The sequence below is a fragment of the Dromaius novaehollandiae genome, chromosome 1 (assembly GCF_036370855.1).
Source record: "Dromaius novaehollandiae isolate bDroNov1 chromosome 1, bDroNov1.hap1, whole genome shotgun sequence".
Taxonomy (NCBI): Eukaryota; Metazoa; Chordata; class Aves; order Casuariiformes; family Dromaiidae; genus Dromaius; species Dromaius novaehollandiae.
In genome coordinates this window covers 160041503-160068211 of record NC_088098.1, presented here as the reverse complement: position 1 = coordinate 160068211, position 26709 = coordinate 160041503, and the positions used below count along the sequence as shown (strand labels likewise).

General features: G+C 36.5%; 1 protein-coding gene across 4 annotated transcripts in view; it reads right to left on the bottom strand.

Annotated features, from left to right (window-relative positions):
• Window positions 1–26709, bottom strand: part of FGF14 (fibroblast growth factor 14) — a 411876-nt gene that overhangs the window by 166137 nt on the left and 219030 nt on the right. For 2 of the 4 annotated variants that reach the window (XM_026121628.2, XM_026121629.2), the window contains exon 2: window positions 11111–11150. The exons of the other annotated variants lie outside the window; for them this stretch is intronic. The gene's annotated coding sequence lies outside the window, so the exon portion shown is untranslated. The remainder of the gene's footprint in view (window positions 1–11110; window positions 11151–26709) is intronic. 4 annotated transcript variants of the gene reach the window in all.

Genomic DNA, 26709 nt, shown 5'->3' with positions numbered 1-26709 from the left:
CTCTCTCTCCTCAAAGCAGGAAGCTCGCACTTATTTTAGAAAGGTGATGGTCCTTTTTTAATTAAATATTTTAGACTACCTCATCATCCTGCCAGAGATGGTTCACCTTTGGACTCCCACAAGGCCTCGCCAAGTACTATGTCCCAGAATTACCCGCAGTGGATTTGGGGCTCAGGTCTGCAGGTGGAATTAAAATGGTTTGAACTCTATCATGCAGCTGAAAATGTTCAGTCTGGTTCCTTTGTGTCCCCTTTGTTTTAAGGGAAAGCATCACGTCCATTTTGGACAGAAGCTTTTCCTGTGTGAGTCCTATATGTGAAGATTCTGGGGCAGGAGGCACCCTTGTCCCATGTCGCACCTGCGCCTAGCCCCCAGCTGGCTGCTAGGTCATCCTGAGGTGCACAGAAAGAACTTGAGGTACCTGAGGTAAGAAAGAGGCACCTATAAAATTTAGGTCTCCTCAGTGTTAGATGAAAGCTGCGAAGGACTTCTCCGGGCTACAACTGTTACTTGATTTCCAAGGAGGTTTTATTCCTTATAAAGCAGCTCTATCTATACATTGCTCCCCAGTGAATTAGAATGTACTTTACTAATATTTTGAAAGTACAAGTGCCTATAATGAACTTGATAACATGAAAAATATAAAGCAATGAGTGAGGTAAACACAAGTTTTCCTTTGAACTCAGTGTAGCAAGGCTCTCACCCCATGTTTCATGTTTTAAGAGAAAGAGAGACCTACTTTCCTACATTAATATTTGAGGTTAAACCTCTAACACTTGGAAAGAACTTGATGATGTTAAGTAAAAGGTCTAAACAGTCGCAGTTACAGCAGAGCTAAAAAAACAAAGCAATGCCTTGTTTTTGCAATAACAAACGCTGCCAGTAAGACATGAATTAAAATCAATTGCCTAAATTAAAAATATCTATAAAAATGATTGCAGTGGTATCTGTTAGTGTTGTAGCAGTCTGAGTTTCTAGAAAAAAAAAGAAAAAAGAAAAAAAAAAGAAATACAGGCCTACTCTCCTCTTGGCCACCATCTTCCCTCTGCCTCCATCATCCCCCCTCACTGCCGCTAAAGGAGCCAGAAACACAAAAGCTGTTACTCATCCAAGTGTCCTGCAGATCATATATTTCCAAGAGGCCTGAAATATATCCATATGTTACAGATCATCCATCTTCCAGTTTCAACTTTTTCTTACCCAGAAGTGGTAGAAATTTTTTTTTAAAGGAATAATACTAGATAATGCAATCCGACTTTAGCAATTTGTGATGGATGAGACTTCATTTTCATTGTAAACTATTCCAATCATGTATTTAATGCCAAACAGGTCACTTTCTGTCAGAGCAGAACTAAAGAAACTCCCTCTAAGTAAATTCACGAATAAGAAGTATCAGACATTTGATGTCAAGCTCTGTGACAAGTAACTTATTTCATAAAGGACACAAAATATTCACAGCAGAGAAGTGTCATAAACAGTTCAGGACTGCCAACAACGCTCCGCCAAAGCCAGCTCCAACAGCAGGAGAACCTAGAGGCAGAAGGATGATCCTGCCTCAGCCAAGAAACCATAAATTTGTGGAGATTACAAACATACAGATGGAAACAATTGGCATAAAGGATGGCACTGCTTATGATATAGATGACTAAATATTCCGGGAGAGCTAACTCCTTTATATCAAGGCTTCATGCAGGTTTGAATCAGCAGCAATCTTTACTTAATACTGGATTAAGATTCACTACCATTGATTAAAAAGAAAAAAAAAATCACATTTTAACACCCATTTCCGACTTCCTCCCAATATTTTGTTTGATTCAGCAAGACTTTACTTAATTTGTTTCAATTTGCAGGCCTGCATGACAAATAAAGCAGAATTAATTTGTCATCTCTTGCCATGAAGTTAGCTACAGTAAGAAAGGAGTAGTTTTTATAATAAAATCAAAACATTATCTTAGCAAGACTAAGGATGCATAAGAAACTGAGTATTCATGCAAATTAACGTCTGAAAAAATGGCTGATTTTTAGGCCAAGACAAATGTATGCTCACACATTTCTACATCACATAAAGGCAAGTAGTGAATGCCTAAACTAACAATGTAGCTAATTTATCATAATTTTAGCATATTTGAAAATATTTCATTTTTCTTGGTTCCTCTGGATTTTGCCCTTGCCTTGCCTGGGCATGTTTTCAAAATCTTTAACTTGGTCCATTTACAGAGCTACAGAAAGTAAAGTACTTACTACTGTAGAGAAGACAGATAAAAGGGTTAAGTACCAAAATAATTAAGCATCAAATTCTGAAAGGCTGCATCCCAAGAAGTGATAGGAGTAATAAAAAAAATTTAGATTTGTTTATCATTGAAAAGCTGGATTACACATTTAAAAGGAATGCATGTGGGTGCATACTGCAGATAGACTACAGATTTCTCATTCAGGACAACTCTGCATTATGATTATTAAATATTAACACAATTATAACAGTCACATACCACACCCTCTCAATATACAATGCTGATATGCCATAGACGCAAAACAATTAGTAAATTTAATGCATGTAGCTATTTAAAGAAGGCTGAAGGTAGCTTCTAAGAATACATAATATAACAAATAAAATATTGACAGGCACAGACTCTTAATGGATGAAATTTATTACATTAAAAGGAAGAGGAAAAGATACATTCGAGAAGACTGCAAAATTTTCAGTTGGACTGAGTAAAAGTTCCACTGGAATTTTCTTGGCACTTTCACACTGAAATTCATGTTTTTTTTTTTTAAATATGATGCTGGTCTTAACAACTGATGTCAAATTTAAAATCTGCCTGAAGAACAGAACTAAGCATGGTGGTAAAACAATTTATGAAATGATGCATAAATAGCATGTGCAGTTTCCCTATGAGACTTGACAAAACATACTGGCTTCTATCCAGACATCAAAATGTAATTAAGTATGATTTGTTATGTGTATTCAAGGATTATTCACATCTGAATATTTTGCTTGCTTGAACTGCATTAGCGTATTTGGCCCAGATCTGTAAAATATTTTAAGTGAAAAATTAAATTAGAATGATAACTTTTTTTTTCCTGGAGGAAAGCAGTTGCTCTTTGTCTCCCCTTCTACAAATCTAGAGCACTTAATAGTTTCAGACATTGGATTAATGTTAGACCATTAATCTAAATATTTAAAATAGTAACAGATGGTGCCAATACAACACACGGTGTGTGATTCTGCAGTAAGGAAAAAGCTCAGCTATGGGAGCAAAACCAATATTCCGTATGTTCAGGTTGGTGACAAACACTCTAAAGAGAAAATGAAACAGGAACAGAATTGCCACAATTCCTATACAAACTAAGGAGTTATCAGATCGGTTGAAGAATCACCCAGTGCCAAATCTCTATTTTTTCCCAGGCCTTTGCCAGGACACTATTTTCAAACACAAAAAAAGCACCCTGCTGCACCAATACAAGCTGCAGTTTTCTCTCTTCTGAGCCCCTGTAGCGATGAGAAATCTTTCACCTTTGAACTCCTGCCAGATTGGCCTTAACCTTTTCTATGTTGGCTTAGAACTGCTTAAATAAGTGGTATCTAATGATTACTTCCAGGCAAAGAGGAAGGGAGATATACCCAAACAGCAGCATTCTCCCCCCACACAGCTTTTCCCCAGGTTTCCCCAGGCCAGAGTTTACAAATGCTCTTTAAATTTCAGTATGGCTGAAAAAACTTTGATAAAACATTATGAAAAATAAAGCAATCTCCCCCAACAGTAAAGGTGTTATCTTTGGCTATGCGGCTATCTAATCACTGCTGCTTTCTGTATTTAAATATGCTTGTTTTAACATTCCTTTTTACCTCAGACTCTTCTAACACGGTACTTTGCCCACTTATTGTGACTCTTAATACCAAATCTCAGGTCCTTTAATGCAACTGCATTTCCATGAAACTCTCTTTTTGTGTGATAACTAACACAATGGGGTGCCAGTCTGAGTAAGGACACTCAGGAGCTGCTGTAACACCAACATTAATTTCACGATTTGTTATATCCTGCTATCAAGGTTTAAAGAATCTTTAGAAATTCTACAGACCATTATGCTCTATTCAGTTATACAGATACGTTGAAAGAATTTAGAAAGAACAAGGGGAAAGTATTTGTTCTAGAATAAAAATAAATCCAGCTGATAAGGGTATTTAGGTATAAAGAAAAGTACCTGGTCAGTGAGAGAGTAGTACAACAAAGTTTTAAGTAGAAAGTAGATGAAATACATCCATTTTAGAAAAGGAAAAATAAGCCAAAATTATTACTTTCCCATTGAGCCATCTAAATAATACAGTCTAATTTTATTTATTTATTTATAAATATTTAGCATCCTGTAGCTATGGTAACAATTTGCATCGCTGAATGCATCTTTTTTAATGTCCCCTTGCTATAGTAATGCTTCCATCGCCATCTGGCAGAGGCAGTTTTCTTGCTTGAGTGAAAATTCTTCCAAAGTATAAAAATCAGGCCATTTATTTTTAGAGGGATGACTGCCCTCGCTCCTATTGACTTGCAGAGCCCCAGTCAGAACCTCTGCACGTTTAGTCATGTGATTTGGATGTCTTAATGAACGGGATAGTCAGCAGTGTAAAAAATGATTGAATTAACAAGCTAATCAGCTCTCCTTTTGCCTTTGAAAGGTAAAGATTATCTTCCAAACTTTCTCAAGGACTGATGTTTTAAAAATCACATATTCCATCTCGTCTCTTCTGCATCAGCTTGCATGCACAAAATCTTTTCTATCAAGCAGATGGCAAAAAGAATTCCATTATTAATAAGACAGGTTCCAAGAATATCACATGAGGCCTGGGAAATCTTTGGTTTCCATGGTGAATCATTTGACTCCAAAACTCTTAATAAACACGCTTAACATTCCAAACTCAGGGGGTTAAATAGAGATAATGAAATCACAATTATTAGGTCCTATTAATAAGGTAAGAAGAACTCAGAAGAACCACAAAATACCAAATATATGCTGACAATAAGCCAGGCTGGACAGATATAAAAGCAAGAGTCCTTTCAATCATGGGCCTCATTCCTTGCTCCATTTTGACATTTTAGCAACTCTTCCTAACTCTGTTCTAAAAAAGAAAATATTGTATTTGCATCACGAGAATTAAAAAAAGGCATTATTTTTCAGTTCAGAAATAAGATAAATGCTAATAAAAATTTGATTGCATTAAACTCCTTTGGTCATGGCCTTATTTTGTATACCTGGTCATTAAAATTGATTGATAAATTATTTACTAGTGGGTTAGATTTGTTCTTCAAAGTTGCGTAAAAGACAGCCAATAATCCTTCTAGGCTTGGGGGGAGGATAGGCAATTACCAAACAGATGACAGAGCTTAGGATACATTTTATAAATATTTATTTATGCCTTCGGTATACACGTACCGAGCAGCAGTGCAGACAGACATGTGGAACCACTTTCTTCCACATTAGTTATCCGAGCATGTGTCACCACCGATTTCTTCCTTCACAGGTCCTGAACATATGACCACAGAGCACTGTTCTAGTCTACACAGTGAACACACAAGGCAGGCTCTTTCACATGCAAAAAATTGCTTTCTATGTGTGTAAATTTATAGCCATGTCTCTTCTTCAGGATGTTTTATTTTTCCCCTGAAGAGTAAAATCTTTTTTTTTTTTTTTTTTTTTTTTAAGGAATTGACAGGGACATAGCAGCTTAGGCTGGCATTTGGAAACAATGGATAGAGCAGCACATAGCTTGACAAGAAACACTGATGGAAGGAAAACATCAATGGTCACAGTGGGAGGGTTGAGAGACGGCTTGACTTTCCAATTCTAGGATGATTCTGTAGGGTTTAAATACCTTGTAGAATATATATGTTTTAAACTGCGCATATTTAACACAAACATATGACAAAGAATCAGAGTTTGGAGGGAGCAAAAGAGTTTGCTTCTGCACAGTATCAAATACACCAGATTTCTCAGTCAGGACTCCTTAAGTTACCTTACAAGAATTGACTGAATGTCTGGTTATCTCTGATGATTCAGCATCTCTCAGACATGGGTTCTCAATTAACTTCCCAGACAGCAAATTTACAAAACGTACTTTTAGGATTACTACCACCGGCTCCCCCTCTTTCACAGGGGACTGTTCTATATTTTGACTTTATGCTTACTGCACAAATATACTGCATGTAATTAACATATTAATTAAATATGAGCTAAAATTTTTTTATGAAAGGACTGCGGAGACAGTTCTCCATTAAATACCTATCTTAATTTTCTTAAAGGAGGTTTTCATATGTAAGACAACTTTAGAAAGTCTCTGAGGAAGACCATTATCAATTTTCTGACCAGAAAATACAACGATAGCATGCAGTTCTTTAGGGAAAAAGAGCATAATACCCCCTATGCGTCTGTTTACTTCTTTATAATCGTAAGGAAGGTTAACTTTTATTGAGATCATTAATCTCCCTTTGTGTTATAAACTGTTTCTAGTCATTTATTCCATATGTATTACCCATATGGTAGAATTTTGAGGTTTTATAAAGTACATAGCTCTTTTCCTCAGAAGAAAACCTCACCTATTGAAAAAAGAAATGTGGCTTCTTACAGTCTCTTTTATAGAGAAACTTAATAAAAAACATTCAAAATGCAGAAGGAACTCAACATACGAATTATCAAAATGTCACATAAACAAAAAAAGCATAACTCTCGAAGCTACAAAGTTATTGGATAGAAATGTGAAAATTATTATTTTCCCCATCCCAATGACCCTAATCTAAATGACTCTATTCTCCTATTCTAAAATCCCACAGTAACTCATGAACATATTTCCAACTGTGGAAATATGTTGAGAAATTCCCGAACGAAATATTTTGTTCTGAAGGTTTCACCAGTTCCATTTAATCACCTGAAAAGGCTTTAAATGATGCAAGGTGCTCCCTATCCAGGAATATTTGAATACCTTCCTTGTCTGGTTTGGCCACACAAGGTATGCATTTCACTTTCCTAATCATGATATCCTGCATTATTATCCTAAAACCAGAAATATTCTGATGTTTTTTCTCTCTGCCTTACTCAAGCTTGCCCAGTTAATCACAGAGCACATGGAGGTGCCTGTTACAGGTATATGATGATACACAACCTGAGCATGTGTACCTGCTGCATGCACTCTGCTACTGGTACATGTGCTGAGTGTGTCATCTACTAGCTGACGAAAGTCTGCAACAATGATTTTTTCCTGATGTTCTGGCTTTTATTTGTTCTTTTCTTTGTTTTGATTCTTCCTCCTTGCCTTCCTGGGGACATTAACGGCATGGTGCTAAACTATGGTGGTCTAACACTACTCAGATGATTGTGAAGCATCAGCCTCTGGTGAGGCCAGCGTCTCTCTACTAAGCCTGGACAGAGCTGGAAAAATTAGCCTATAGGAACTGCTTATTGTAGTGAAGTGAGTGGGAGATGTGCTGAACCGCCACTCCATTTCTCAGTCACATACAGCGATGCTGTGGAAGTCCGACATAGCTTATAAAAATCAGTGGAGCTGTAACACGAAGGAAGCAATGGCATGAAGACATGCTTCATTTCAGAGGGATTAGACTGGAATTCATTTCATGGCATATTCAGCATGGCTTCCTCTCACCTGACCCACAGGAAAGACAATAATATTTTGGTAATTCTCCTTCCCGAGGAGGTAAATGCACAAGAAGGTTGCTGCTTCTCTTTAGCTGACATCTATTTCATCTGAACATTGAGTCCATGACTAACAGTTGTCTCTTCACAGCACATCTAGAATCCCACTGTAGCGCTTAACAACAGCAATCTCCCTTACTACTGCTAATGAGAATTAGAAATACCTCAAAACAGGTAAAAGAAATGGATAGGTATATTTATAAATTTATTATAATAGTTATAGGCTAGAATATCAAAACCATAGGGCATCAGACATGATGTTAAAGGCAGCAATCATTACATTTACAGTACAATAAACATAACATATTTGGCATAGACCAGGAAAACTGTGAACTCTGGGTTAAGAGAAAGCCACACAAAAGTTTACCCAGGCTGCAAAATAAGCATGCATGGACAAGGAACTCCTGTTAATCTGATTTGTTACACCTGAAGAGTGGTTTTCAAGTTCTGAGACCATTTAAGCCATGTTACCTTTCTTATTTACATTTTGAAAATTCAATAGGATTGAAATACCAGAATGCTACTTTTTAAAATGTATTAAACTTCGTACTCTAAGTATCCATTCTCAAAATCTACCCTACTGTATTCTTAAGTGTGGTCTTTCATTATTTATAACATGAAAATAAAAATAAAAACTAGCAAATGGCAGTTTGCTAGTTGATTCTAAATATCTACTTATGTCCATAAGAAAGCTTTGCTTAAGAAGGTTGTATTCTTTATTTTTAGCAAATTGCCATATCTAATCCATCACACGTTAGGGGCATTGTTGCAAATTTTATTCAAAGGAAATATAGCTAATACAACACAGGCATGTTGCAACACGTATTTTACATTCACAGTTCAGCCAATTCATACATTTTCACGAACTCCCCTTTGGTGCATCCACCATTGGAGAAAGCACTCCATAAACATCTCAAAAGTAACATAAGAGGTGTTCTCAAATCCCATCTTAAAATACTTTTTATTCTCACATAAAACCTGACAATGGCTAAGGTGCTGGATGACTGTCTTTTATTATGGTGATTGACGTTCCTCATGTTTCCATGAACTCTGTTGCTTTTTGCAGGTATGTAACCTGTCAGCTCTTAGCAGTAGTAGGATTTTTTTTTTTCCTTTTTTTAAGTACAGATAATGTGATCTTTGTTGCTAAGCAGGATTTCTAAGTGCCACAATAACGTCAGGTGCTCTCCAGGAGTCCTGAAGTTTCACTATTCCTCTCCATTATAACTGGTATAAAAATCAGTATTCCACAGCCATTCACACTACAACACTGAAATAAAGAAAATATGTACCACTACAACCTGGAGGTGGGTGCCACTGTAGGCCCCAAACTAGTCCTGAAATCAAAATGGACAACCCTGTAAGGCTGCACAGGCAGAAGGCAGCTATCATGTCCTTAGGTGTTGTGCCGGTTATTCAGACACATTACGAGCACATTAAAAACAAACAAACAAACAAAGCAAAAATCCCCCTCCAGTTAAAGTAAAACTGCAGACTTAATCCCCAGTGATTATACCTCCCTTGGAACTTCAAAAGCCCATTTTTCTTGACATCTTAGTAGCCCATGCATTTTCTTTCAGACAGCTCTATTCAATATTTGAGCGTCACGTGTACACAACAAAGTTATCATGAAAATTAATGGTAATGTTTTGAACCTCAGAATAAAAGCAATTAATTTTACTCCAAAGGCCACCAGGAAAGAACATACAAAGCCTCTACATCTTAATTAGTTCTCTATTGTCTTACTTCATATTTTTCCACAGCATGAAGATATTACCTAAATAAAATACAGTTTGTTCTATGTTGACAATGTGAATTTAGGTCCTTCCCTAGTTTGGGAAGAATCAGTCTACTGAAAGGCTAATCTTCCTGTTAAATTGACCAGGCACAGAGAGGTCATCAAAGCAAATGTATTTCCAGTTTCACAGTAGCAGGAAAATAATTATCCTGACCACAGGCATCATGTGTCAGTCCATAAAAGACAACATCTTGAGGATTAACTTTATCCAACACGACCGGATCTTCTCCTAACAGAAAAAGGATTCTATTCTACTATCAAACAGATAAAGTTTATTCTACCTTTGCATTTACGCTCTTGACACACAACCTATGTAGAGCGGTTAATGCACAGGATCTGATCCCTAACGTGCCATTATCAAGAGGAGTGCAGATTCACTAATCTATTGAGGATTTGCTGCATTTTGTTCTTGCTTTTAACTGTAATACAAGAACTTTCTGATCATCATGGCAAATACAAATACAGCTTTGCTTTCATAATTACCACAGCTATTCAGAACTTGAAAATATGACTTGTTTGTTGCTGTAGGCATACCACCCAGATCTTAAGGGTGTCATAGAAACTAAGAATGATTCACTGGGTAGGCATGTTCCTGCTAAGTCAATAGTGAACTAATAGCTGAGAACAACACTAAGAAAAACTGCTCTAATAAAGGCAGCATATTTTTGAAAACAAGTGTTTGACACATCATTTGCTTTTCTACATTCCTCTTGATAACTGAATTCAATAAAACATTTTTTTCCTTAATCTTTGTGCCTCAGCTACTATGCTTTATATATATATGTCTTATAAACACTGCCAATTTATACCCTTTTAGCAAGAGGGCAAAACTGTGATCCCTATGACAAGAAAAAAAGATAGACAACTTCTTTTGAATAACTTCTGTGTTTTTGAGAGAAATGTCTGTTTGAACACTACACACACAGTATTATTTAAAGTGCTTTCCTACCCTTAAAAATAATAAAAGTTCTCTGTTCAGCAGCAATTTTCCTCTTCATTTTATAAGAAAAATCCTTCTAACCTCCAAACAATGTGTTATGCAAGGCTGGGTACCTTCTGCCTCTGCCATTCAAACTAATCAAGATTATGAACTAGAATTTACATTTATAATATTTTTGATAAAACTTAATGCACAAAATGAGCCTGTCACCTATCAGCTCTACAGTATTAGCTTTTCAAAAAGGCAGCACACTATATGATCTATTATAGTAGGGTGTTTTTTTTTTTTTTTAATAGAAAGATGATTACCCTCTCCCCATCACAGCTGTTTTCTTCAAAATCCCACATAAGATGGCCTAAAAATATTTTAAAAGCTTGTGGATGACAAGAGGACTTCAGATTTGGTAATGGGATACAGAACCTGCTCAGTTTAAGCTCAGTCACATTGTGGCCAAGAGTGACTACAATCTGACCTGGTAACTTTGCTTTGTATGTCCTATTTCATCTGCATTCTTTCTTAAAATGCCTCAGCCAGTTAACCCACAAAAGAATGGGAAGATGTGTTTGTATAAAAAGCAGCAAATAGCAGTACAAGACATCATAATATGATTGAGCACATTCTGTGTTAAGACCAGTAAGTAGGGAGAGACAAAGGAGAAAGGGAAAATTACATACCACTATTTGGGTTTGTTGTTGTCCTCCCTCTTCTTCCATCCTACAAAACAAGATCCCATACAGCAAGCGTTATCTACCTACTAGGAAGCAGGAGGCAAAAAGACTGTCAATCACAGGAGGCATTACATACAGTAAACTTCCACCCTTTCTCCCCCTCGCAGTCATAAAAAAAGGAATAAACTTTGTAGCATTAGGAAATATGCTATTCTGCAGAAAGCCAGTATTAATGTAAAAAGGGGAAGGAGGGAGGAAGATAGGATGGGAGAAAACAAGACTATGACAAACACAATTACTAGTACGTAATTTTACACTTTTGTATATCCTGTTTTCTCCCATCCTACAAAACAAGATTCCATACAACAAGCAGAAGTGGTAAGAAATGAAATAAGGAAATAAGCTTCCCTTAACTGGCAGCCTGAGGAACTAAAATCAGCCAGATAAAGTAATATGTCTTGCCGATAACAACAGTGACAAGAAATGTATCAAGAATCAAATCTCAGCTTCGTATATATTAGATGTTGCTGCCTCAGTCCTTTTGCCTAGAAGATTAAAATGCTTCCAACACACTGCTCATGAACAGGCAGACGTCTGCATTTTTTTGTACCCATGGAAAATCCTCACAGCACAAAGTAAGACTTATTTCAAGTATTACTAAGAATTTCCCTTCCCATACAACAAAACCTCTTCTTCATGGGAGCTTGGTCTAGGTTGTGGTGTGTCACGTGTGACAACTGACATCTGATGGCTTTCAAGAAAAAAGCCATCTTTCTCCATCTTTATACCAAGAGGTATACCATCTTATATATAATGCTGAAAACTGAAGGAAAGAAACACACTACACAAACAACTTCATCTAGAAGTACAGTCAGTTCAGAAAAAATAAGAAAGTTTGCCTCTGTGTCTAAAATGAGAGATCAAAGAGACATCCATGTAAAAAATTTGGAATATCAATGCTGTGAAATACAGACCATCTTTTTCTTATTGCCTGCCAAGCCACATCCTGAACATACTGAGTCCAAAAACTTCCTGAGCACAGAGAAGCATTTCTGATGACCTTACTGAAAAGAATTAACAGCCAATAACTTCAGAGATCACCTATTAAGAAAACTGCCCTAAAATAAGAGAACTCAACAGCTGAAGAACAGCTGTAATGCTTAATAATATAACTACAATACCAGTTTTTCCTTGTAAGATAATTATGATGGAAAAACTACGAAATAGAGTGAGGTGGGTGGGGCAAAAGTGGTTGCAGATAAACTCAAGAAGATTGTAAGAATATCTATTGAATATCTATGTATACCTTGCTGCAGAAGATTCTTTCACTGTTTCTACAAACATTTAAATCTCAAATTATAAGTAAGCACCTAAGCTACAAAAAGGAGGAGTTAGATACTCATGCATTAACTAGTCAAATGTCATAAGACTACAAGCTTTAGAAATGCATTTTTCTGACACTTTAAAAACATTTCTTGTAAATGCTATTTCTAGATTATAACAAGAGCTGTTGAGAAAAATCCTGAATTACTCCTCCATATCAGCTCACATAGGAACTACAGCTCAGTCACTAGGCCATAGTAACTGGAATATAAGTGAGCTGTATATTTAAAGAGAATTAATACATTATTGTGATGATTACAAACTTTAGAGAATAATATTTTATAAATACATCTTTATAAAAATATCTACATCAAATATGAAGGTTTAAACATATGAAAGTTAAAATTCTTAAACTCCTTTTGAAGGCTCCTTTAGAATAACATAATTAAGTTACAGGGAATAGGCTAAGAGCAAGAGGGAACAGCAGTATGATTAAAGAAGAAAAATCCAAGAAATGACTGAAAGTCAATTTTTATTTGTTATAGGCTAGTTTTTTACATGAGTAAAGCCAACAGAAGTGAACTTTGAAGGCAGGCTGAAGACCAAATAACCCAATATATAAGAAAATAAACTCAGAGAGAGAGTAGCTGTGAGAAGAGTAAGATGTTCTGTCAAACCCAGGGTATAGAGCAATTAAAATACACTGAAAGAAAACTACACTATTTATTTGCTTTATAGCTACAAAATGTGTCACAAAATATTCTTTTCTGGTAGCAGAGAACAGATACTCACTGACAACAATATGTTAGAGAGTTAAGAAAACCGAAAAGCAACAAGTCACCAGAGAGCAGAACGTAGCATCACCAAACGACCCATTGAGTTGGTGAGAATAAGACATACTGGATCCCATAGCTACTGTGTGTACATAAATGGCATGGCCATCACAATAACCAGTACCCTCTGCCTTCCTAAATATACCGTTCATGGCAGGGTTACCTGAAGCAGAGCTTTCAAGCAGGCTCAAAGTTAACATCTTGCTACAGATCCAGAAGACACACCACCTCTGCTGTTGTACCTCCTGAAATATTTTCCAGAGGAGAAAGGATCTCTGATACAAATTTGAACAAGGTGTATAAATGCGAAGTGTGACGTGAGGCCGCAGTTCTGGCTTTTTGACTGTGCACTGTTTTGACTCCACAGCCCCCTTGACCTCCAGTCAAGTCTTGCTTACAGAGATCAGTCACTGAAGATAGAGGTTAGCTAGCTTTGATTTCTCACATGAATTCAAATTCCCTTCAGTCATACACATTTGATTTAGCATGAATATCCTAATAGACCTAGCAATGAGATTACATCATTGTTAAAAGCAGTGTGCTGTCAGATACATGATACCTGCCCAGATTAATCAGAGTAAAGCCTACACAGTATAAATACAGAATCCTAAAGGAGGCCCAAATCTCTCTGCACAGTACTAGCAACATGAGCATAATGCTCTTGGGGCCATAAACTCTGCACTCAGTCATCTTCATTCCAAATAATACATATGATTTTCCTGCCAAACACACATTAATGGCCATAAAGTCTACAGCGAGCACAGTATTAGTTGTCATTTGCTTGTGGTGCCTGGAAGTCCTGTTAGAACTAGAAGGTCACAAAAAAATTATGTAAACAATTTCTACAGTGTAAAATTTTCTCCTTGAAAAATCATGGAAGCATTCATTTTAATTAAATATGTTTTAAACAAATTGCTATCATTCTTTTTCCTTGCATAAAAAATTTAGGTCTCAACCACCTCTGCTGAAGGTGCAGAAGCTTTATGGAGTGTGTCCTGTGTTTCCCTTTCATGAAAGATTTAAGGCATTAGAAATACCTGTTGAAAGACTGTGCTCAATCAAAACCCGAATTGGCCACTTTCTGGAAGTAAACAGCATATCCTAAATTTCCTGTAGATTCATCTCAAAATCACTACAGACTTTTCTCAGATGAAAGCTCTTTCACTTGGGAGCTCCCCTACAGCCAAAAAATTGTCATTTGGTAAAGTTTTGTATCTGCATAGAGTCATTCTTCGTACAACAGGTCCCACCGTGCTGAATAAAAGACTGCTGTAATGCTGGATCAGAAGCAGGCAGTGCAGAAACAGAAAGAAAAGCAGCTATTTCTGTGAAAGGGACAACCTTTTCTAGTTGGGATGAGCTCTGTTTAGCAGTGAATGTGTACAGAATTAAGAGTAAGGAATGAATTTATTAAAAAAAAAAAAAAGAGAGACTAAACGGCAAAGTATGTTACAAAGAGATCACCTGCTGGGCAGTGAAATTCTGTTTTGCAAAGGAAGGGGAAACTGACTGACTGCTCTGTCAGAATTTCAGTGCTATTGGATATTTCCGCTATGACTACATGCAGCACTCAGAGATGGTAGAATATATTTCTTCCCCTTCTCCAAGAGGCAGAGGCAATCTAACATGTGGGCCAGTAGTGTCAATAAAAACCTGTAATATGATATTTTTTCCCTTAGCTCTATTTAAGGCAGGCACAAAAGAAGATATACTGTCCTACCTCATTCCTGAGCACCGTTGTCTTCTAGGAGCAAAAAATTTGGGCTCAGAAGCACAAGTATTAAGAACGCCAGTGAGCTAAGGTAACATGGAGCCTGGCTGTTTATACATTTCATTTTCTTTCTGCCTCCTCCGTTCGAGTAGGAGGAGCTATATTACTTGTTGTTTGGAAAGCTATTTTGCGGATTAAGAGAGGAAGGGAGATATGAAAATAAAATTAAAATGAAATCTGAAAAACAGCACAGAAAAGCTCTTGGGTGGGGAATTATCCATCTCAGAAAGATGAGCATAAAAGCAGTATTGCAGTCACCACACAACAAAAGCATTTTGGCTGCTGGGGGATGTGGAAGGAAGGAAGGAATAATCTACCTACTACATGAGAGTACAGAGCTCAGCTTTCAGTCATTTACTCCTACATAGATACTGCCCAGAAAAGTGAAAAATCTGCATATCTACCATAGTGGTAACATTCATTACATGAAGGATACCAGACATCTTTCTCACTTTTCAGATGGGCATCCAAAAAGCTTTCACAAGATCACACAAATTAGTTTCCATTCTCTAGAGTCTTTTTAACTGCTAACCTGAAAATGAAAATAATCTGTATCCCATTAGCAATCTCTTGACCATTTTACTCTTTGCAGCTGGATTTTTTTTTTTTTTTTTTTTTTTACACAAAGTTCTTCTGAACGATTTCTTATTACAGAACAAAAATGCTTGCACAAATGCTGGTACATTTTATGAACGAACTAATGCTTTCTAGGAAGTTCAGAAGCAGAAGTGAAGTATAGAACATTCAGTGTAGATCCTAGACCAGAGATTTATTGTCTGGGTGAATTAGGCTTAAGTACTAGATAGCTCAGTATGCATGCACTTATCAAGCATATAGTTCAACGCACACTTTCATAATTGTTTAGAAAGTTAACTACCTGTTCTGGCCCAACAACTTTCATAGCACAACCAAAATTATTAGATATGCATATAACAGTTCACAAATTGGAATATAATTAATAATTATTCTCTAGTCACAACAGTTAATCACTCACTGTACTATAAACAGGCAATGCTTCTAGCAAATACCAGCTGTAAAATGCAGCACTGTAATTAAATGAGTTTATCTTATTTATAAATCAGCACCTTTTGCTATCCCAAGTTTGCTTAATAAACAGTTACAGTTCAAAATACCACGTTTATTATTTTAAGCCATTTGCACATGAAGACAATTATGTTCAGGGTGCCTTGGGGAAAGAAAGAAGACACCAAGAACTCCCTATGCTATAAACACTGTAGTTAAGTGCAAGTCTGATGGTATATGGTTATGGGGATTGCAAGGCGTATAAGAAATTAGGAAAAAAAAATATTTGCTCTATCAGGCTTATTGAAGAAATTAGGATAAGACCATATTATCACTGACTTGTAATAAATTTGTCCTGCTGCACTGACAAATTTTAGAAAGATCCTTCCTTAAGGAAGGATTCCTTAGTTATTTGAAATTTAGAGTACAAGAAATAACTTTCCTCTCAGTTTTTACAGCACGTTTCGGTACCATGACTAGGCTTCTAAAGTACTACTGCAGTATAAAAAACAGGTCTAACCATGCAATCTCCATGCAAAGCTTTTCAGTTGTGATGGTTTCTCCATCATTTCTTTCAAAAGACTACTCACCTTAATTCTGTCTCAAAATAAAGATATGTATTTGCAATTTTTTTTTTACTAGAGTTGCTTGCCATAGAAACATACTTTTTTGAGAATATGCATTGAATGATACTCTTTCCAATGCAGAGCATAAATCCAAGAGTGAACACAACACAGTAACACCACCACATTTCAGTGAACAGCATGTAATGGCTATCAGGAAAGACAAGAGAGAAAATCCTCAAGAAAACACACATGCAAAAGCTTTTATGAAAGAGATGAATTGGAACATGTGATGTTACGATTACGCTCTGTGTGTACATTCTACACAGAAGATCAAGAGGGGCAATGACAAGGTGCCTAACCTAGAGGAGAGAGTGTGAATCCCATATGAATGGAGAGAGGAAGTGCACTTGGAGGATACAAGGATATTCTGAAGAGATGGAAAAGAGTCTGGGGAGGACTGGACAACAGGATAAGAGAAAGTTTGTGTTCGCTGAGGGGAGAGTGACTTCAAAAGAAATGAAAACAGTGGATAATTAACAGAGGAGTAAAGCAGACATTAAAAAGAGCTAAAAATAGACTTTAAGAGAATATAATTAGTCAAAATAAAGTAAACTAAAAAGAACTACATGAAAGAAATATCCAAACAAGTATCTACAACAAGTAGAGTCCAGGTAAGAAAATGGCACTTCAGAAATACCAGCTAACTTTCAAGAAATCTCAGCACTTCTGTGGCTTTCAAAAGTAAAGTATTCTGAATGCCTAAAATATATTTCAGAAGCTCTAAAAATTATGTCATAAAGCTATGTATTCAGACATAGCATTTAAATACCTAAGGTTCTGCAACCACATTTGAATACCGAGGTCTTTATGCATGTTATAGATAATTCAGTCCTACATGCTGTTATTACTGGACTGTTTCAAAACCTTTTGCCCTCCTGCTTTGTTCTCAATTTTATTGTTTTCTTTCATTCCACTGTGCACTGACACTATACAATATCACAGACAGAAACCCTTTCTTACAGATTTTTGTTCCTGGTATCCAGTGCCTCCCTGAGGAGACAGCATTAGAATAGGAGTTAAGCTGGCCAACATTGGCTCTAGAAGAGTTGATTATATCCCCACATATGAATCCTTAACATATTGTTTATTAGCTTTTTCTTCAAAAAAATATTATGTACTAAAGCAATAAGAACACATTATGCTGGGCTTTAACATCTTGAATTCAGCACTGGCATTTTGACCAGTCCGCACATCAGACAGCTGTTGAGTGGTACCTCACATGCATCAGCAATTATTACGGGTGCAGCACAGATGACTTGGTTATTTCCTTTATATGTCCTTATAGACTCGACTTCCACATGTTCCCATGGTCCTGCTATAGCTCTCCATCAAGTGAATGAATGAATACTAAATTATATCCTCTACATTCTAGCATCAGAAATGTCCATTAAGAACCCTTTGCTAGACGATTTTTCTAATTGACCAGCTTCCACTCAGGTGCCTAAAATAATTTCCAAAATGTTTACAACTGACATATTTAGCATCTTTAAAAATCTTCCCTGCCCCCCCCAAGCCCTACTAACAACGAAAATAGAGATATTTTATTTTGATAGCTAGATAAGATTGGAGTTTCTTGGTGATGTTTTAGGAGAAGAAAAATCTAGCTCAGAAAACACAATCTTCTTTTGCTGACACGAAACAAAAAATATGTTAATGGTACAGGAGTTAATTTGAACCTTAAATATATTTTTCAGTATGTTGTTCAGATTTGCAAACACATTAGGTGGAAGATAAATCCTAATTTTGATAACTAATAAGGAAGGACAGTATAAGACATTCCAAAATTAAGATACAAGGCAAGATTCTGTTCTCTAGAGTGTATTCAGAGTTACTAAGTGAATTAAGTGTCCACTGTATTTACCAAGTGAATAAAACACAATAGTTCCTCATGTGTACAACAAGAGACTATTCTGGGTTAAATACTTTATTAGTCTAGACTGATCAAAGGTTTCCATTTCATAACTTCATCTGTCCTTCTAAACAGTACAATTTAATGCACCTTCTGATCCCATTGTCTCATTTTCACAAGCCTCATATAGCACTTAAAAAAAATTTTTTTGAATGGATTTCTGCCTAAAAAAAATTTATTGAAAAGTAAGGCAAACACTAAAAACTCAGATTTTTTATGAGTCAACATTGTAATCATACACATCATAAACTCACTGTAGCAAAGCTGCCAGAAGGCAGAATATTCATAGAAATGAACTCCAAGGCATATACAACCTGTGCTGCTCTGGAACGCTACTCACCGCAAATCTACACATTATTAGGCAACTGATGACATGGGTAAACACCCGGGAATGATAAGAGCCCAGTATCTACATGTGTGTGAGTGTACATACTTTTCTCTTACTTCTCATGTGTGAACACCATTTATATATTAGAGCTAGATAACATATTTTGGTAGAGGAAATAATACCTCCAACTGTAACTCACCAGAAGTTTCTGAAGTTATTTGTCAGTCTACGTCAGCAGGGTCCCCTGGCTTCCCTTCATGGAGTTTTCTCAGAGGAGCAGAAGACAATTTTTTGGTTTTTGTTTTTTTGTTGTTTTTTTTTTTTTTTAAGATGGCAATAATCTCCATTCTTGACCTCTCTAACAGCTGCCCACCAGGGAAATCCCAGGCACCAAGCCCACAGCCACAGTCAAATTTCTCCAGGTGACTGATGTTCAATCAGCCAGGGAAAAGCCATTACTCTGTTCAAATGTCAAGATCTCTGATGTTATCCCAAGAACATTATTGGAATATTCTGACCTTTGCAAGGACCCGAGTTGGATTTACTCCAGCGTTACGGAGTCACCAGAAGGGAAAGACTGACCCCTGAAGAAACACAGCTGCTGGTCATACTGCCAGGCAGTTCAAGGGAAATAGCACAGTGGACTGCCTGGAGGAGCATATGCATTTCTTAGGTCAGGGAGTCAGATGCTACAAACTGAAGAACTTCCAAAGTCTGAAGTATATCTTGGCAAGTGTTGAGAAATGTGAGTTGTGGGAGTCCAGTTTAAGGAAACTTCTCAGATTCTTGCTGATTTAGACCACAAACAGCATCAGTCAGTTCTAACATTTGCATCTCAAAAGACACAAATATTGAGTAACCTGAAAAAAAAATTGTATCACCCAAAAAGGGAAATGCCTAACTTAACAATGTCCTCTGAGTCAAATGAGCTGTAAAATTTTAGCAAAAATTCAGAAGTCAAATGTATATCAAATGACCCATGCAATTTAAAACACAAAAGACAAATATTCCTCAAACAAATGCAAATGAACACTTTCCTTCTGCAAGTGATCTGACTGTAGTCAAGCAATTATATACACATCTATAGGGACAGGGAATTTACTTTTGCAACCTGCAGACACACCACATCTACCACTTCAACTTAGGAAAAGAGAAAAGAATGTCTTAGAATTTTAGTTTACATGTCACATGCTAAATCCAACTCTCCCCCAACCACGATTCAAAGGAATCTGTTCTGTATCTACACATTTGAAAGGAATTTGGCTCAGATATAGGTTAGCTGTAGGTTCACATTACAAATCATCACATACATAAATATTCACTATGTAACATTATGGTTAACACTTAACCATTAAGAATAACAAAAGGCAGCAGACTACAGAGTTACGAAAAAAATCATAACCAGTTCTTAGGGATTTAATTGTTATACTCAACTGCAATTTCCAGATGATAAATGAGCTAGTTTTTTTCCAACCAGTATTTCAGCTTAATCAATAGTTTGCAGAGCAGGCCACAGCTTTAGTATGTTCTCTTGATTTAAACACTTTTAATAATGCAGTATAAAATACGGTTCAATTATTCCTTTGTAATTTACTACCTTTGGCTCTGGAAAACACAAAGCTTCCAAATTCTATCCTGTCAATCATTTTTTTATTTTGTAATTCAAAGTTAAATGTTCAAATTTTTATTGACACTTGCTGATAGTGCTAGCAAATTCTTTGATAAGTATTACAAATCCTTGAACTTGTGACTCCAAAATGGCAGAGCATCAGTTCCAGTTAAGACATCCGATACTATTCAGTGCTATGGCACAAAGTGCGCACACATACTTCTAACAGTACCCACAGGAGGACTATGAAGAGATAGTCCCAGAAAAGTGCCAATAACAGTATATGAAATAGCAACCTCACTCACCATGAGATGAATACTTTCGTGCATGTTTACTGAAATTAGAATTTTTCAAAGCTGTGACACTTAAATATTTTGATAAACTGCAATGAATAACTCAACAGGTAAAAACTGGAGCATCTCTTCTAGCACCAGAAATTTACTAAAGAATATTACATACAACATACTGTAATGCATCTGGAAGTATCTCATAAACAGAAGGTAGTATATCAAAGGGATTTTTAAAAAATCTAGACTCTTTTTCTTAAAAAAAAAAAAAAAGGAGAGGGAGAGGGAGAGGGAGAGGGAGAGGGAGAGGGAGAGGGAGAGGGAGAGGGAGAGGGAGAGGGAGAGGGAGAGGGAGAGGGAGAGGGAGAGGGAGAGGGAGAGGGAGAGGCTTCTCCTCCTCCCTGAGAAAATGGCACTCAGCTGGCAGCAGAAACATCAGCTGTTCCTGAATGAAGACAAGAGGAAATCAGCTGTTATTAATATAGAGGGATGATGCTACCTCACTTCAAGGAGACTGTGTGTCTAAGAACTCTAAATCTTTTGGACGTAGTGTCCCTGCATGGGACTAACTCAGCCCAACAGGACATGCTGCCACATGTTAAGTAACTTGAAGCATTTGAAGATGACTCCTTCAGTCACATAAAACCTCATACAGAGGTTATGAAGCCAGCAGGACTATAGCAGTTTGAGAGAAAATAAGGTTTTTTGCATTAGCAATCAGAACTCACTGTCTTTGAAAAAGAATTTGACTAGTGGCCACATTTCTCACTGTGCTATGCATGCTTTCTAGAACAATGCCAAGGAGTAGTCACAAAATGTTTTCTTCTGTACATACATTTTTGGCTTTCATAATTGCTCTCTTCCTCAGCTGATGAGCTCAAATTCAGCAGAGCAATATATTCTTTGTAAGCAAATTTATTGAAACAAAGACTGGAAGTGATACCTGCTTATTTTTCAATTTAAAGCAAATCTCCCCGCACTTTTCCCATCAAAAAAAAAAAAAAAAAGAAAAAAAAAGAAACTCGACTAAACAAAATCCGAGAGAGTAGATTACTTTATTATCTGTAAAATATTTTCTAATACTTTAGACTGGAGAGTATTTGGGCTTTTTTTCCCCTAAGAAAAGCATAAATATAAGCTCTTTAATGAAGCTTCAGAAATATGTTTTTACTATAAAGTGACTATATTTACTAAGGAGTGAAATGACCCAGATGATAAAAACTTACTATTCTCAGAATAAAATGAACAATAATTAGTTATTCATTCTGGGCAAAACATATGCCTGCAAACAAGACATGGCCACAATGAACTATTAGGCTATCCCCACTATCAGGAAAAACAGTGGCCAGAGAAAGAAATAGAAATTTTTCTTCTCATAAGAGCATTTGCTTTATACACTGTAGAGACATACTACTGGTCAAATTCCAAAACAGATACCAAGTGCTTCCACCATTCAAAGTTATTCAGGGGAGAAAGACTCAGAAAAAGGAACCCACCAGTTTCCAATTTTTGTCTCTGACATTAGGGGGAGGCAAAGAAAAAGAGCCCAACAACAGCTCAGACACATTTTTTGCCCAGCAATCACTTCTCTACCACTCTCAAGCATCAACCAGAAAAATAAAGAATGGTTAAACAAGAGTGGGAGGAAACTTTATATCCTGGCCAGTCCCTTGTAAAACCCTTAAAAGCCTGGCCTCCAAAACACAGTATTATTTGCAGGTGGGGAGACCACAGTCTAAAGGTACCTTTGCAGGAAAAAAGCATCTTAATGTTCCTCATCTTCCAGGGTGTAAATGATCCTTTCCCCATACCTCTCCTTCTCTCTTCCTATAACCATTAGACTAATAGTTATCAGAGGGTTTAGTCCACTCTGCGCTTTGCCCTGATATTGGCTAGAATCAGGCAATGAAACAGCAATTGGCACCAGGAAAAAAGAAGTCAGATCCATCGGGGTCAGCCAAATCTTGGGTCCCTACCACGGCTGTCCTGAGCGTTACTGTCTGGATTTTCCTCTCTTCCTCAGTGATGAGGAGTTATCAGAGATGCAGGAGTAGTATCGCTGTTCATACATATTTATTACCCGGTAACAACACGGTACAAATCACATGACAGGTTAAAACCCTCTAACTACTCTTTTTTTTCTGGATTTTTTTGTGGTGGGGGAGGGTACGACTGTTGCCTTTTTTTCTGTCATCTTATCTCCCTTGCTTTTCTGCTCTCCCTCCTTTTATAACTTTTCTAGCTTCTTTCTAATCTCTGCAACCCATTTCTCATTCCCCTTTCTCCCTCTCTGCTGCCTGCGGTTCTTTTTTCAGTCTCCAAATCTCTCCTAGAAACCACTGCTGGAAAGGCACGCGTGAAGACAATCCCAGCAATCTCAATTAAAATAGCAGTGTTACATTGTCACCTTTTCCCCACAAAAAGACTTGGCAGAGGACCTGCTGGTTTAAGTAAAATATTTAAGCTACTACTGCAGAGAGTGCAAAGGCACTTTGTTTTGTGCTATAAATGTGAGTTACACCAGGAACTGTACTCTGTGATGAACGGTGGAAAGCCTGAGCTCTTGTATTAAAAAGAAAAACAGAAAATAAATAAATGCAAAGGCTGAGGTTTTGTTTTTGAAGAGTGAAATGCAAGAAGAGTTTAGTTACTATTCCAGAAAAGAAAAGTTTGATTTTGTGAAAAATTTGATATTGCAAAAATATTTGGCATTTTAACTTTCCTTCAGGATAACATTAAACCAGCAGTGAGCAAAGAAAATGTGAATACGCAATATGGAGGAGAAAATGAATGCTGGAAGGAAAAAAAAGCCCAAAGCTTTCAGCTATTGGACTAGTGATACTGTAGAACATCTTACCCAGAAAAGCAATGGAGAAGAAAATAAAAATAATGATAAAAAAAATCAGTTTCTGAGGTGGATCAGTTTATGAAATGGATACCTATATGGCCTGTAACAAGAGGAGAGAACACTGCATAGATCCCTTTCAGTCCTCTGTTCTCAGTTTCTGACAGTTATGTCAAAACAAAGTTATTCCCCATGACTCTAGTAAAGTCAACGTACAATTAAAATTTTGCAAATAATATAGGAAACATGGAAAAGTGAAAGCTGTGATAATTTTTTTTAGAAAAGTAACAGGAAAGTATATAAATATAATTATAACAGAGCTATTCGTTCCAGGTACTCTTATGAAGCAGGAACATGGGAAGGCAGGAGTTTAATTATACTCTTTAAACCTTTCAAGAGAACAGCTTTGGTAAGTGTAAGAGGTTGACTGGAACTGCAACCATTACTTTTTGCAACCACCTGTCCAGAAATATACATTAGTTGTAATACTTAAGGAAGAAGTTATATATGCCAGATTTTAAACAGAAGTCTCAATTTGTAGAATAATATCAATAATTCCCATGTGTAGTTTCATCTATTTTTTTAAGTTTCTCCAGCTTCAGTCTGGTGACTCAATATTATTATTCCTCTTGCCATTATAGTCTGAAAGATTTCAAATGTACTGCAGTATTTCAGAAAACAACCACAACATCTAGCTGCTCCTTATAATGAAAGAAAGCACCATCACACATAGCAGTAGCTTATTGTTTGTCTTCCGCAGTAACTGCATGTTATGGGCTTTTTATAATCTCATTCAGGAAAGCAATATGAGCAATATTATAGCTTCAAAACTGCCAGTGTGAGACTTACATTTTCATGTAACTGATGTTTTTGCCTATGAGAAATGGAGGTATGGTTACTGTTATCAGATCAACAGGAAAACACCAAAAAGGAGCAGCATTGATAACACGGTTTGGAATAACTCACTCTTATCTGAATAAGGAAGTGTCAATAATAAGGCCAAGAAAAGAGAAACGATGGACTGTGCAAGAGCAAATATTGTTCTATGTACTCTCCATTCTCTCCATTTGCTGGAACTAAGGAACTCTCTTAATCCCACTTTCCCAGGGTCTTTGTTCAGGAAACAGAAAAAAAGAAGACCATACTTAAATAACAGAAGACTTGCACGTTACATCGATGAAGCCATGCCACAAGAGGATTTTTTAATAAATATGTATGTGTGTATATGTGTGTATATCTGTATATATACAAACATACACCTTTATACATACATATTGTTTACATAAAAACATAAACACATACACATATATATTCATCCAGCATAAGTCAGAATAGTTCAGATTTTATCCAAGCTCTTAGTAGATGACGGGAGTATACCAGCTATCTGGAGGCTGAACTATTGCCAGGGGCATGCACGGCTGCGTGCAAGCTTCTGTGATTCAGTCGCTCAAGCTTTCTTGCCCACCGACCTCGCAAACGTAGAACCTCAGACTTTTGCCTTGCTGCACTGACACCTGAATGTCCTCTAACAGGGATACTTAGTTTTCCTGCTCAAAACAAAAACTGAAATTCTTCTAAATAATTTTGAATCAAAAGCATAAAAAAAACCTCAAACAGTTGCTCAACAAGTTATTCTGTTTTTCTAAATACGCTAGTAGAACAACAACAACAAACCCTAAAATACCTTAGCAGCAGTGAACAGTTGCAGCTTTCCAATTACATTTATAAAATGTTATGCCACACAAGACAGCTCTCAGAAAGATTCAATAACCTACAACACAAGACCTATTACTGATACTATTACAAAAACTGGAACAATCCAGATCAATACACACCAGGGCTGTTAAAAAATGAAAATAAACAAAGAAACAAAAACCTCTCCAACACCGCTTTTTTTTAATTTACACTTGAAGAAATTTAATTTAGAGATAAAAACATGGACCCCAGCATTTACTCATAAAAACCAGTAAGTTGTAAGAGCTACTATGTTCAGGTTCTTTAATATATAACACTGCTGAATCATTTTGAAATATAAAGCTAAAACTACTGGCAAGACAGACCATACATAACAGAGGTCCTTAAAAGTATATACAAAACATACAAAAGCAAGGTGTAATTTACTGCAACAAGCAACATACATTAACTCCTTTGTATAATCTTGTTTTTTTCCTATATCGAGATCAATTATTAAAAGTTCTGTTAAGCTAGTCAGTAAGTCAATGCATCAACTTGGATCCAAGCAATTATACTTGTTTAACTTCACGAGTTTTCAAGGTATATTTGGTGCATCACAAGCATCTATTTACTTTCATAATGCTTTGTTCTTTTTATTTTATCTAAATTAATTTTTACTTCAGCTTGTGCTGAAACAAACAAGCAATCAGAATAATGCAAAAAACTGATACTAAAAATCCAGATGCTATAAGACCAGTGAGGCGTATCATATCTGCAGACTTGAAAACAAGCACCATTAATTATCACAAAAGTGTCTCTCCTGATAACAAGGGGAAAATAAATCAGATATGGGAGACTTATCTGAAACAGGAGCAACATGAAGAACATACAAAGGACACTAAAGCAGTAGGCACAAGGCTCAGAACTCCATTCTTTATTCATCTGCCATTCATTACATATTTTGTGTAAGTTTTAGCACTCACAAAAGAAAGACTTGATAGGTTCGGTGTATGTGGGGCAGGCAGGAAGCCTGGAGCTTCCACTTGACAAACCACTTGAGGGAAAGGATTTTCACATCTTAGAGACAGAGGGTAAATAATGAGCGGAACAATTCTTTATTGTTATCCATTTGTTTCATGTGATTAAAGAAATGGAGAAGGACACTGAAGAAAATGTAGAGAGACTAAAATGTGAAGAGAAATTTAAGATTAAAATGAAAACTAAGGTGAAGTTCTTTTGTTTCATTTTTCTGATGATGCAGAATGGTTGTTACCATAAATGTAGGCTACTAACTACTAACATCTACTTGTAGGGTACTAATGTAGACTAACATCTTCCAAGACTTAATTTCATCTAAAGGATAAGATAAATGCAAGT